This window comes from Giraffa tippelskirchi, chromosome 13 (assembly GCF_054371585.1).
Source record: "Giraffa tippelskirchi isolate mGirTip1 chromosome 13, T2T-mGirTip1v1.2.pri, whole genome shotgun sequence".
Classification (NCBI taxonomy): domain Eukaryota; kingdom Metazoa; phylum Chordata; class Mammalia; order Artiodactyla; family Giraffidae; genus Giraffa; species Giraffa tippelskirchi.
In genome coordinates this window covers 16814370-16826430 of record NC_137287.1, presented here as the reverse complement: position 1 = coordinate 16826430, position 12061 = coordinate 16814370, and the positions used below count along the sequence as shown (strand labels likewise).

The following is a 12061-nucleotide window of genomic DNA, read 5'->3' as shown; positions in this document are numbered from 1 at the left end:
TTCCGATGTCTGCCACAATTCTCTTTCCCACCAACAGCTGTGAGAATTTCTCCTCTGGCATCCCAAGTTCACTGCAGTTCCAGAGGGACTGGCACGGCAGGGGATGGGGCAACAAGCACAGAGCAGAGGCTGACAAGGGTCAGATTGGAGGCAACTGCAGACTCTCCAACATGGTTCCAGATCTAGACCCTCACCCCCACCCCACTGAAGACAGAGCCAGAGAATGGGCAGGTCCATATGGCCACATGGCACTCACCCATGTGTAACCCAAATACATTCCAGAGCTCCACAAGGTCCAGTCCACATGCGCTGTACCTTTATCTGTGTGTGTGCGTGCACACGTGTGTACCTGCGCATGCACACATGCACTGTGTTCAACTCTTTGCAACCCCTTGGACTGTTGCCCACCGTGCTCCTCTGTCCACGGCATTTTTCAGGCAAGAACACTGGAGTGGCTTGCCATTTCCTTCTCCAGGGGAGCCTTCTGACCCAGGGATCGAACCCACATCTCCTAGGTCTCCTGCATTGCAGGCAGATTCTTTACCGCTGAGCAGTACCTTTAGACAAATATAATCTAGTTCCCTGAAGTAGCAACAATTCCAACCACTACTGCATGTCCTAGAGCACACTGCAGTCACCTCCAAGCCCTTGTCTGTGGCCCTGCGTCTTGACATCATCCCTCTGTTCTTCACTTTGCTTTTAGTTACCTTGGAGCTGATGTTTCAGGAGAGAACCACCATGCCCAGCAGGTACCCTACTTCCTGGACACCCAAATCTTGCTGCTAAGAAGCCCAGAGTTCAATAGTCAACATACGAGAACACGTGCCAGTTAGCAAGCACCTGTTGTGCTGGGGACCACAGGGACAACTCGGAGAGATCCCAGCCCTTGAGATGCTCCCATCTGCTGTACATATGAACCAATGATCACAACTTCACATGCTAAGTTTTAAGGGAGAAGGACATTATAAAGGTTGAATGGGTTGACTGTCTAGTTCAGTGGCTGACAAACTTCTGTAAAGGTCTAGATGGTAAATATATGAGCTTTCATAGGCCAGATGATTTCTGTCACAACTACTCAAACACCCTTGTAGGTGGAAGCAGCCGCAGACAATATGTAAATGAAGGGCTGTTTTGTTCAGCAGATAATTACTGGCTTCCCTGGTGGCTCAGACAGTAAAGAATCTGTTGCAATGCAAGAGATCTGGGTTCGATCCCTGGATCGGGAAGATACCCTAGAGAAGGGAATGGCAATTCACTTCAGTAATCTTGCCTGGGAAATCCCAAGGACAGAGGAGTCTGGCAGGCTACAGCCCATGGGATCGCAAAGAAGCAGACACAACTGAGTGACTACATTTTCACGTTCTTATGTACTAGCTTCTTGAAGGTAGTGTGTTAACCTCTGGTCTAGCCAGTGGTTCTCCACGTGGAGGTCTCCTGACATCACCAGGGGAGTTTTCAATTGCCCGGTGATTGCAGTGTGCAACCAGGGTTGAGATCCACTTGCGTGGGGACCAGCGGAGGCTTCATGGGAGGAAGTGATGCTGGGGCTGCATCCGGAAGACACAGGACATGCTGGCCTCTCAGAGAGGCAGCTGGGATCCAGCCCGGGTCTGCCTGATTTCTTCCGTGTTGTGAGGCTATTCTGGAAAGAGCTAGTTCCTTGCACAAATGTGGCCCTCTCCACCAGGTTCGCCAATGAAAATAACGGGTCTGCAGGGTCCCAGCAGCTGTCTTGGAGCTGATGTTTAAGGAGAGAACCACTGTGCCTGGCATGGTACCCCACTTCCTGGACACCCAAACCTGCTGCTAAGAGGTCCAGAGTTCAGTAGTTAACATGAAAAAAACTTGCCAGTCAGAATGCACCTGCTGGGCTGGGAACCACAGGGACAGCTCGGAGAGGTCTCAACCAAACTATCTGATAAAGGGCTGGGCTTTTCCCCCCTTAATTTTCAATCTACCTTGGACTAAAGTTTTAATAAAACACAACAAAAATGAATTGCTGGAGATTGAAATGAAAACACTCGCACACACACAAAAGGCAAGCTTGGGTGTACCAGCAATGTCAGTTACGGCGAGAGCTCTGATCCTTCACCGCCCACACCCCATGCTTCCTGGCAGGAAATCCCTGAGGACAAGAGATGCTCTGGGTACGACTGAGCCTTGGGCCCTGCAGGGAGGCGGGGTCGTGGCTGAGTCCAGCTCTGCTATGAACGGGCAGTTCACCGGAAGCTCTGAATCTCTGTGTTCTGGATTATTCTACATGGTCATGGGCAGAACAGTGGTGGTGGGAATGACCACAAGGACAGCCACCCCGGCCCCACTGGCTGCTGTGAGGATGGGGCCCAGGACCCGACATAGAGGGAGGGTCACAACAGAGTAGCCATACTTTCAATCAGTTTCATCATTGGCCCCCCCAGCAAACACTTTAAACTCAGAAAAAGGATGGAGTTTCTCTCTTCCACTTGTAGTTGGGGTCAAGCACAGCGATGGCAAAAAGCATCCCAAGGAACGTTAAAGAGGAGGGAAGGAGGGGGAAGTAGGGAGGCAAGGAATTGAGGAGAAGCACAATGCAGGAGACACAGGTTCGATTTTTCCCTGGGTCTGGAAGATCCCCTGGAGGAGGGCGTGGCTACCCACTCCAGTAGTCTTGCCTGGAGAATCCTATGGGCAGAGGAGCCTGGGGGGTCCACGGGGTCCCAAAAGAGTTGGACACAACTTAGCAACTAAGCGTGAGCATGAGCAAGCTGCAGCTACAAGCAGCCCACTGGGTTCATCCAGGAAGGCTGAGCTTTGCGTTAAAAGAAAAGGAACTACTCAAATGTCCCTAGATGACTATCTTCTTTAATTTGAAGTACAACTTTCTGCAGAAAATAGTACATGCTTTTTGAAGGTAGGTTTTGTTTTGTTTTGTTTTTTGATGGTAGTGAGAGAGGTGACCCATGAATCTATATAAGCACTTTGAAGGGTCAGTAGGGTGCACTGGGGGTGAAGCAGTGCTCAGAAGGGGCAGCGGGCTGACGGCAGGGCAGGGATTTGAACTCAGGTTTATTGGTCCCTGGAGCTCAAGTGTGTTTCCGTTGTGCCCTGCAGATTCCTGGCTGGCAGGAGAAGCTCCACCAGACCCACCCTGACTACACCTGCGCTGTGAGGTCCCATGGAAAGTAAGGCTAGGCACCATCCAGTTTGGGCCCTCCCAGGACTGCCAGTAGGTGTGTAAAAGGGTGGTGAGGGGTGTGACCACCCTGTTACATGGTCACTGCTCTGATGACCCACAAGATCTGCAATCTGGGCATTTGCTCTTTGGAGAGAAGGATGCAGGCGAGTGATGGAGCAGGGCGGCTTCAAGGATCTGAGAGTTTGAACCCACGTCTTGTCCTGCAGGGAGACTCCCGGTACCTACACATCTTATTCCAAGGACAAGTGTGGCCACAGCAGCTGGGATCCTGGCAAGGGGTCCACCAGGCCTTACCTCTGCTGCGGCAAGAGTCCCAAGCCTCCCTAGCACAGAGTTCCCAGCCCGCTCTCCACCTGCCATGCCTTCTCTGTGTCATCCTCAAAGCCAGCCTCTTCCTCACTGCCCCAGGTTGGCTTATTTCCCAAATCTCCAGTCACCTCCTGGTATAAGGTGGCAGTCTGTGCGCTGTGCTTCTCAAATCATCTGATAAAGGGCTAGGTTTCCCCCCTCCCCCGCCCACCACAATTTAATTTTCAACCTACCTTGGACCAAATTTTTAATAAAATACAATAAAAATGAATTGTTGGAGAATGAGATGAAAACACACACACACAGAGAAAAGGCAAGCTTGGGTGCACCAGCGACGTCAACTCACTATGAAAGTTTCCAAACACATGTCTCAGTTTCTCTCGCTTTATCATGGATGTGTTTGCAAATGGGCCTGGGTCTGGGGACCATACTTTGAGCAGCACAGAGGTGCAGACCCCTTCTTTATCCACGGGCCTCTTCTGACCTATAACCGGGGTTGCATCCTCTCTGTCCTCCAGCCCAACATTCCCCAAATGTGTCAGTAACCACAGATCACTTGAGGAGCTTTTTAAAATGCAGATTCTGGTTCCATAGGTCTGGGGTGGGAACTGTCTGAATTCTAACAGGTTCTCAGGTGGGGATGATGCTGTTGGGCTCCAGATCTCATCTGAGGAACCAGGCATTAGACCATGGGCTCTGGGAACTTGTGAGCCTCCTGGAAGCATCAGCTCAACCTCCTTCCATGTCCTAGGTTGTTGCCTGGGTGCGGGTCTCTCGTGCCCTCCCCAGAGTCCCAGATACAAATGAGAATCACCAAAAGAACTGGCAGTAGTGATGGTTGGGCAGGAGGGTGCCCGGAGCCTTCCCACCTCTCATTTCTCTCCACTGGGCTGATACTTGGAGAAAATGTGGAGGTCAGGAAGCAGTTGTTCTGCAAGACTGTTCCCATCTCAAGGACCACTCTGTGCCTTTTACTTTCCTTTCATGAAGGGTTGGTTATCAAGTGAATCTTGGGAGAGCCCAGAAATTCCCATAGCACCATCTCCAATTTCTGAGCATCTCGATCCTCTTGAGACTAAACAGTGGCATCAAAGGACCCCAACAAAGACAAATAAGGTGTGAGGCATTCAGTTCAGTTCAGTTCAGTTCAGTCGCTCAGTCGTGTCCGACTCTTTGCGACCCCATGAATTGCAGCACGCCAGGCCTCTCTGTCCATCACCAACTCCCGGAGTCTACCCAAACCCATGTACATTGAGTCGGTGATGCCATCCAACCATCTCATCCTCTGTCATCCCCTTCTCCTCCCGCCCCCAATCCTACCCAGAATTAGGGTCTTTTCCAATGAGTCAACCCTTCGCATGAGGTGGCCAAAGTATTGGAGTTTCAGCTTCAACATCAGACCTTCCAATGAACATCCAAGATTGATCTCTTTTAGGATGGATTGATTGGATCTCCTTGCAGTCCAAGGGACTCTCAAGAGTCTTCTCCAACACCACAGTTCAAAAGCATCAATTCTGCGGTGCTCAGCTTTCTTCACCATCCAACTCTCACATCCATACATGACCACTGGAAAAACCATAGCCTTGACTATACGGACTTTTGTTGGCAAAGTAATGTCTCTGCTTTTAAATATGCTATCTAGGTTGGCCATAACCTTCCTTCCAAGGAGTAAGCGTCTTTTAATTTCATGGCTGCAGTCACCATCAGCAGTGATTCTGGAGCCCCAAAAAATAAAGTCTGAGGCATTACTGAGAAGTAATATTCAAGCAGCGAGAGTGGAAGAAGACAGGGAAGAGGGAGCTGTGATTGGACACGTCTCAGAGGTTAAATGGCTAAGAAACAGTCACAAGGGACAAAGAACACAATGATTTTTAAATGATGCACTGATGATGGAATGAAGGATGAAATTAAAAGAAAATTTGGCAAATAAATGACCACGCATAGGAGATTAATATTCTATAACATCCCATCAGAAGTGCCACTCCAAGACAGGGGGAAATAAATGAATTTTTTATAAAGAGCCTCTCTCTCGTTTTTTCTTTTTCTCTTGCCATTTTGTAAGCAAGCTCATGATACAGAACATTCGGAAAATACAGGGAAGATAAATATCCACAGTGCCAGCACCCTCCCCTGATCTTTGTGTGCGGTTGACAGTTTTACCTCCCGTTTCTCTGCAACTGGGTTTTAAAAAGAGACCTTAAGATATTACTACCTTGAGATTATTTTCAGAACTGCATGGGCTACAAATTATTACTCAGAAAAACAATCACTAACATTAATGGAGCTCCCACCCCTGCCACCCCCAGCCCCGCCTTCAAGAGCTTCAAGGGCCCCTGACAACATGGAAACCTCTAGACCTGACTTATCTCCAAAGTCCCTTCCTCAGCTTAGCCTTGGGGACAACGAGAGAGACCAGGTGAGCATTCACAGAGGTGGGCGCACCAGAGTGGGGTGCCGTTCAGCATGGCAGCAGCAATGGGGGAAAAGGTTGGGCAAGCAAATCCAGTGGCAGCTCCCAGAGGGCGAAGGTCACCTTGGCCAACAGACTGGCTAGTGACCTGCCCCAGAGGCTCCTGCCTTTCTGCTCTCTGTCACCCTCTCCATCCAACCCGTATTCCGGAATCTAAAAGGGAGTGGACTTGCATCCCCACCCTGCGGGGCTTGCACACGTGGCCAGTGCTGAAAGAAAATGGATGGGGGATTCCATCCAGTTCAGAATGGAGGCTTAAGGACTTCCCTGGTGGTCCAGTGGTTAGGATTCCATACTTCCAATGCAGGTGATGCAGGTTCAATCCCTGGTCAGGGAACTAAAATACCACTTTTAGCATGGCCAAAAGATAGGGAAAAAAAAGGTCGATACTTGAAGTAAGATCTGCAGGCCCAGAATCGACAAGGCAAAGAAGGGGGGCACCCCAAGTGAAGAGGACAGCTGTCCTGAGGCTACAACAGAAGCAGAAGAATGACCTGTCTGGGGAACTTCCAGGGGAGGGGAGTTTTAAGCAGGGAGGGGTGGGGGCTGGTCCATGGTGAGGCTTATAAGTTACCACAAGGGGCTGGGCCTTTCTCCTGGGGCTGTGGGGAGGCACTGGGGTGTTTCAGCAGACAGATGAGGGTGGGGGCACCCTGATCGCATCAGCAGAGAGAAGAGACTTTGGTTGCTGAGGGAAGACAGATGCCAGGGGCAAAGCCCCCTCCAGTAGGTGAGAGCTGCCTCCGTGAACAAGGATGACGGGAGTGAGATGGAGAGAAGTGACCCACCCACACGAGAAAGCACTGGATTTGGGGTGTCCTGATACAAAGGGTTAAGGTGCACAGATGTCCGCTTACTCAGGCAGGACATAGAGAAGGAAAGGAGAGGGTCATGAAACAGGACCCAATTTGGGGGAGACCATCTGAAATGGGACCTGGTCATGTTTATCATTTTTTGGCAATGCCATGCAGCATGTGGGATCTTAGTTCCCCGACCAGGGACTGAACCCGTGCACCCTGTATCAGGAGTGCGGAGTCTTAACCACTGGACCACCAGGGAAGTCCCACCATGTTGATTTTTGATGCCTTTGGGAATCCAGAGTGGAAATACCAAGGAGGCAGCTGGATATGGGGCCGGGGGTCTGCAGGGGCCCAAGAACTCAGAAGTCCTGGTGCATGTGTGACCGCAAAGGCCAATGTCAAAAGAGGGCCTAGAACTGACCTTGGGAGCATCATCATTTAACGGAACAGGGAGGAGGGGATGGGAGAGGGCACCCAGCTCCTGGAAGAGTGGCTGGTGGGAGCTTGGGAGGAAGGGGGTACGCCCATTCTCCAGGCAGCTGGAAGCTGTTTCTGCAGAGACGGAGGTGGGCAGCAGCTTGCAGTGGGTCGAGCTATGAGTGGCAGGTGAGGAGGTGGAGCCAGCCCTTCAAAAAGTTTCCCTGCGTGCAGGAGCCAGAGCAGAGCCAGCGAGGAATGGGGTCTTTGTGGCCCTTTCTGCACTGGTCCCGGGGATGGGTAAAGAGGGGGTGGCTCTCTGCTGTAAAAAATGATTTATGTCCACCTGCTTCCCCAGGTAGTAAGAGGGAGTCCCATGAGGACTGGCACCCAGAAAGGAGGTTTGGGAAGGGTCCCCATGCCACCTTCTCACCCCAGTAACATCTAATCTGCCCCTGGGCCAGCGCCCCACCCCAAACACTGTAGGAGGGTGAGAGAGACGAGTCACCCAGGCCCGACTCCCAGCAGTTCCCCCCTCTCAAATCACACCACATTGCTTAGATTTTCCTAAATACCCTTGTTTGTTGCCCGTCTGGCCCTTGTTCACACTGTTGCCTCTGCCTGGGAGCACATCCCCCCACCTGCCTGGCCAGGAGTGCTGGCCGTGACTTTAAACGCTTGGCTTGGGACTTTCCTGGTGACCCAGCGGTTGGGACTCTGTGCTTCCAACGCAGGCGGCTTGGGTTCAGCCCCTGGTCCGGAAACTAAGATCCCACAAGTAGGCTAAATAATAATAATAAGTAATAAAAATAAACAGAAACTTGGTTTGAGACCCCACCTGTGAAGGCTTTTCTATCCTCTGCCTCCCCCAGGGTGGTGCCAACCTCCCCACCTGGAGTCACCTCCAGGAGAACCCATCACGGCACCCAGGGTGTTTGGCTAGAGCTCCGTAGACCAGAGCCAGGCGGCCGGGCAGGTGACGGAAGAGGCTGGAGGTCTCCGAAGTGAAGTGATTCAGCTAATAAACTGCAGGGTTTATTCCCGCCTGGGTTTATTTCCTCCTGTCTTCCACAGGGTCGAGTGAGAGCATACGGGTAAGGCCCTCGAACGGGGAGGCGGGGGGGGGGGGGGCGGGAACGGGGAACTGCACCACTATAATTAACAATATAATTATTACGGAGAGTTAATAACTTGTTGAGCCCCTGTGGTTCCAGGTGTCAGGGACAGAGCCAGAGCCAAGAAAGCGCCCTGCGCCTGCGGTTTGCGCATGCGCGGGAGGAGACCGGTTAAACAAAGCTGATGAACTTGTGAGATCAGAGACTGGGATGGGTGCCTCGTGTCTCAGAGCAAGGGGCAAGGGGATGACTGGGAGATCTGATCCTGGGGCGGGGCGGGGCGGCGTGGAGACAGTGGGGAGGAGCTGCCTTCCCTGAAGCTCCAGGCTTTTGTTCGCTCCCACCCATCCACTCTTGAGTCCCTTGGACTACAAGGAAATCCAACCAGTCCATCCTAAAGGAAATCAGTCCTGAATATTCATCGGAAGGACTGATGCTGAAACTGAAATTCCAATATTTTGGCCACCCGATGCGAAAAACTGACTCATTTGAAAAAACCCTGATGCTGGGAAAGATTGAAGGTGGGAGGAGAAGGGGATGACAGAGGATGAGATGGTTGGATGGCATCACCGACTCAATGGACATGAGTGAGAGTAAGCTCCGGGAGTTGGTGATGGACAGGGAAGCCTGGCCTGCTGCAGTCCATGGGGTCAGACACGACTGAGCGACTGAACTGAACTGAACCCACCCACTGCAGCTTCCCCAAGGAAGGCGCAGTATTTGCTCAGTTGAATTTCCTCTGGAGTCCAATCCAACAGGGTCTCATTTCCTTCCCATGTTGTTAAACCAGATCTGAACATCAAGCATTCAGGAAAGCTCCGATCTACAAATATTTAACTTTTCACCCTGCAGCTTCCGCCCCTCCCCTGGGAGGCCCCATTAAGCCGCCCTCCTTGGGGACGACAGGCAGGGTGAGGCTGGGAGGGTTTAATCCCAGATGTTTCTCAGAGTTGGCATAGGCTGCTCAGAGTCAGGGCATGCAGGTTCAGCCTCCCTGACACGCCCAACACACAGGGACACACTGGCCCCTCCACACACGCGTGCACACACACCCATACTTTTCTTCCACACACCACTATATTGAGAAACTATGAAAAACAGTTCAGAATCTGCCCAATCACACCTCTGCTCCTGCAAAGAAAATTCCAACAGGACAGGGGTGGGGTGTGATGGTGGTGGGGGGCAGTGGTCCAGGCCCTCCTGCCCCAACAACCCCCACAGGGTCCCATCTTGTCCTCTGTCAGGGGCTCCTCTCCCAATGGCAGCAATGGCAGGGGTGGGGGGCATCATCTGAGAAAACCTGCACCCTCTCCCAGACATGTCTGACCCCATGCCCCTCTTCTGTATTCACAGCCCACCTGACACCTCACCCACCCGTTTGCTGTGGTTATTTACGTGATTATTAGATGCCCAGCGTCTACTGTACTGTCTTGGGCTCTGTCCTAAGCTCATCATTACCGAGTTTTATACTTTGTGTCAGTAGCAGAAGGGACAGGAAGCCACAGATGAAATGCCCTCCTATGCCACACACTGTGCTAGCCACCTTTCCTGAGTCATCCAATTTGAAGCTTCCCGAGATGCTGAGAGCTCTGGGCTCTCCTACCGTGGGTGAGAGGAAACCAGCCCAGAGAGGCTCAGTGACTTACCCCAAGTCACACAGCAGTCAGGCAACAGAACTGGAAAATTCAGGTCAGGGGACTCCCAAACCCCTGTTCTTCCCACAGCCACCCCTTGTGGCCCAGGGATTCAGAAACATGGGCAGGTGGGGTCAAGGATCTCTACTCTCGTGTCCCTGGCTTTGGTCTCAGGGACTCTGGCCCATGCAGGAGTTCAGCCCTGCAGCTGGGCCCCTTGCAGATCTGAGCAGACATCTGTCTGTGTGCTCTGAGCTCTTTGTAGGGAAGACACCAAAAAAAAAAAAAGTGAACAGCCCAGCTAAGCTGAAATGTTCTCCTTGGAGAGGAAGGGAAATAAAATTTGATGAACCTCTGCATAATGTTCAAGTTATGAACGTGTAAAGTGATATTCTGCACATATGCTGGGAAGCATTTATCTTCTCCCACGTCGTTGGGGCCTGAGCTGTGAGGGACCAGCAAACAGCAGCTTCTTGTTGATGAGGTGCATAGAGGTCCTGTCTTCCGCCTCAGCAAAACGAGGGCACCTACGGATGCCCTGGGCTCTCCCACAGCCGAGGTGACAGCAGAGGCAGTGATAATGGGGCCACTTTCAACACCAGGCTGCTTATGTGGCTGCTGTAAACATTTCCTGAGTATCTACTATGAGTCCCGTGCTCTGCCAGTCATCGCCACCTTCCTAGTGGACGCACTCTGTCCACAGCCAGGTGTAAGGTGGGCCTGTGTGCCAAGCTGTCCTGAGCTCCCTGGGCACAACCGATTGGCCTGCACCTGGACACGTGACCTGGGACTTTGATATAGGAACAAGATGCTATATCTGCCTGATGATGGTGGGGCTTGGGCTGAAAGAGTACCAGGCAGGCAGGCTGAGGTCTCCAAAGAGAAGTCAGTCAATTACACACACACACATCAAACTAACCCCCAGATGTTAAATGAGCACCTGTTAGGTACCTGGTCCATTACTTGGTGCTCAGAATATAGTGGGAAAGAAGACAGCAAAACCCTCCAGACCTCATGGTCTACAAACTATTAAACCGATGTGCACGTGTGAGTCACTCAGTTGTGTCTGACTCTTTGCAACCCCATGAACTGTAGCCCCGCCAGGCTCCTCTGTCCATGGAATTCTCCAGGCAAGAATACTGGAGTGGGTTGCCATTCCCTTCTCCAGGGGATCTTCCCAATAAACAAATAGAATAATGTCAGGTTATGTAGGTGCTATGAAAAAACAGCAATGGGATAAAGAAGGACTAGGACAGGGTGTGTGGGTGTGTGTGTGCAGTTTAGACTAAGTGATTAAGGAAGGCCACTCTGAGCAGGTAACATCTGAGCTGAGACCTTAGTGAGCCAGCCAGTGAGGAGTCCAGGCAGGGACACCGCAAGTGCAAAGGCCCTGAGGTGGGGATGAACTTGCAGTGTTCAGAGACAGAAAGGAGGCTCAGGTGGCAAAGGAGAAATGAAGAGGTCTGTAGCAGTCAGAGAGTGGTCCCTGTGGGGCTCCCACCATCCCCCATGAGATGGGGGATGAGACTTCTTGGCTTGAAACCCTTCCATGTGCCCCACGGAGAGTCCGACTCCTCAGTGCTGCCCAGCTCCATAGTCTCCCTCCCTCTGTTCCTCCTCAGACTCTGTCATTGGTCCTGAGACATGTTCTGTTCCCTGCCACTGAAAGTCATTAGCGCATGTCCAATCAGCACCCCCGAAGCAGACTATGATAAAGATTTGGGTACAGGCAGTTTATTAAAAGGATGGTCCAAGGAAATATGATAACAACTTGCCTGTCCTTCAACTCATCCATCAACCATCCATCCATTATCCATCCATCCAGCATCCATTCATCCATCATCCATCCAACCATCCAGCATCCACCATTGATCCAACATCCATCCATCCACCCATACATACATACATCTGTATATCCACCCAATCATCCATCCATACATACATACATCTGTATATCCTTCCATCATCCATCCACCCAATCATCCAGCCAGCCATACATCCACCCACCATTCACTGTCACCTCCTCTGTTCCCAGCTGGTCTATAAGGACTCAGGTGATCAGATGTGGTCTGTGACTTTGAGGAGCCCTCCTCCTCTGGCAGTCATCACCAATCTAATGCTGAGTCCTTTTTTCACTCGGT

At 51.5% G+C, this 12061-nt stretch overlaps 1 protein-coding gene across 4 annotated transcripts in view; it reads right to left on the bottom strand.

Moving 5' to 3' along the window:
• Positions 1–12061, bottom strand: part of GSG1L (GSG1 like) — a 246518-nt gene that overhangs the window by 16535 nt on the left and 217922 nt on the right. The gene's annotated exons all lie outside the window — the stretch shown is intronic.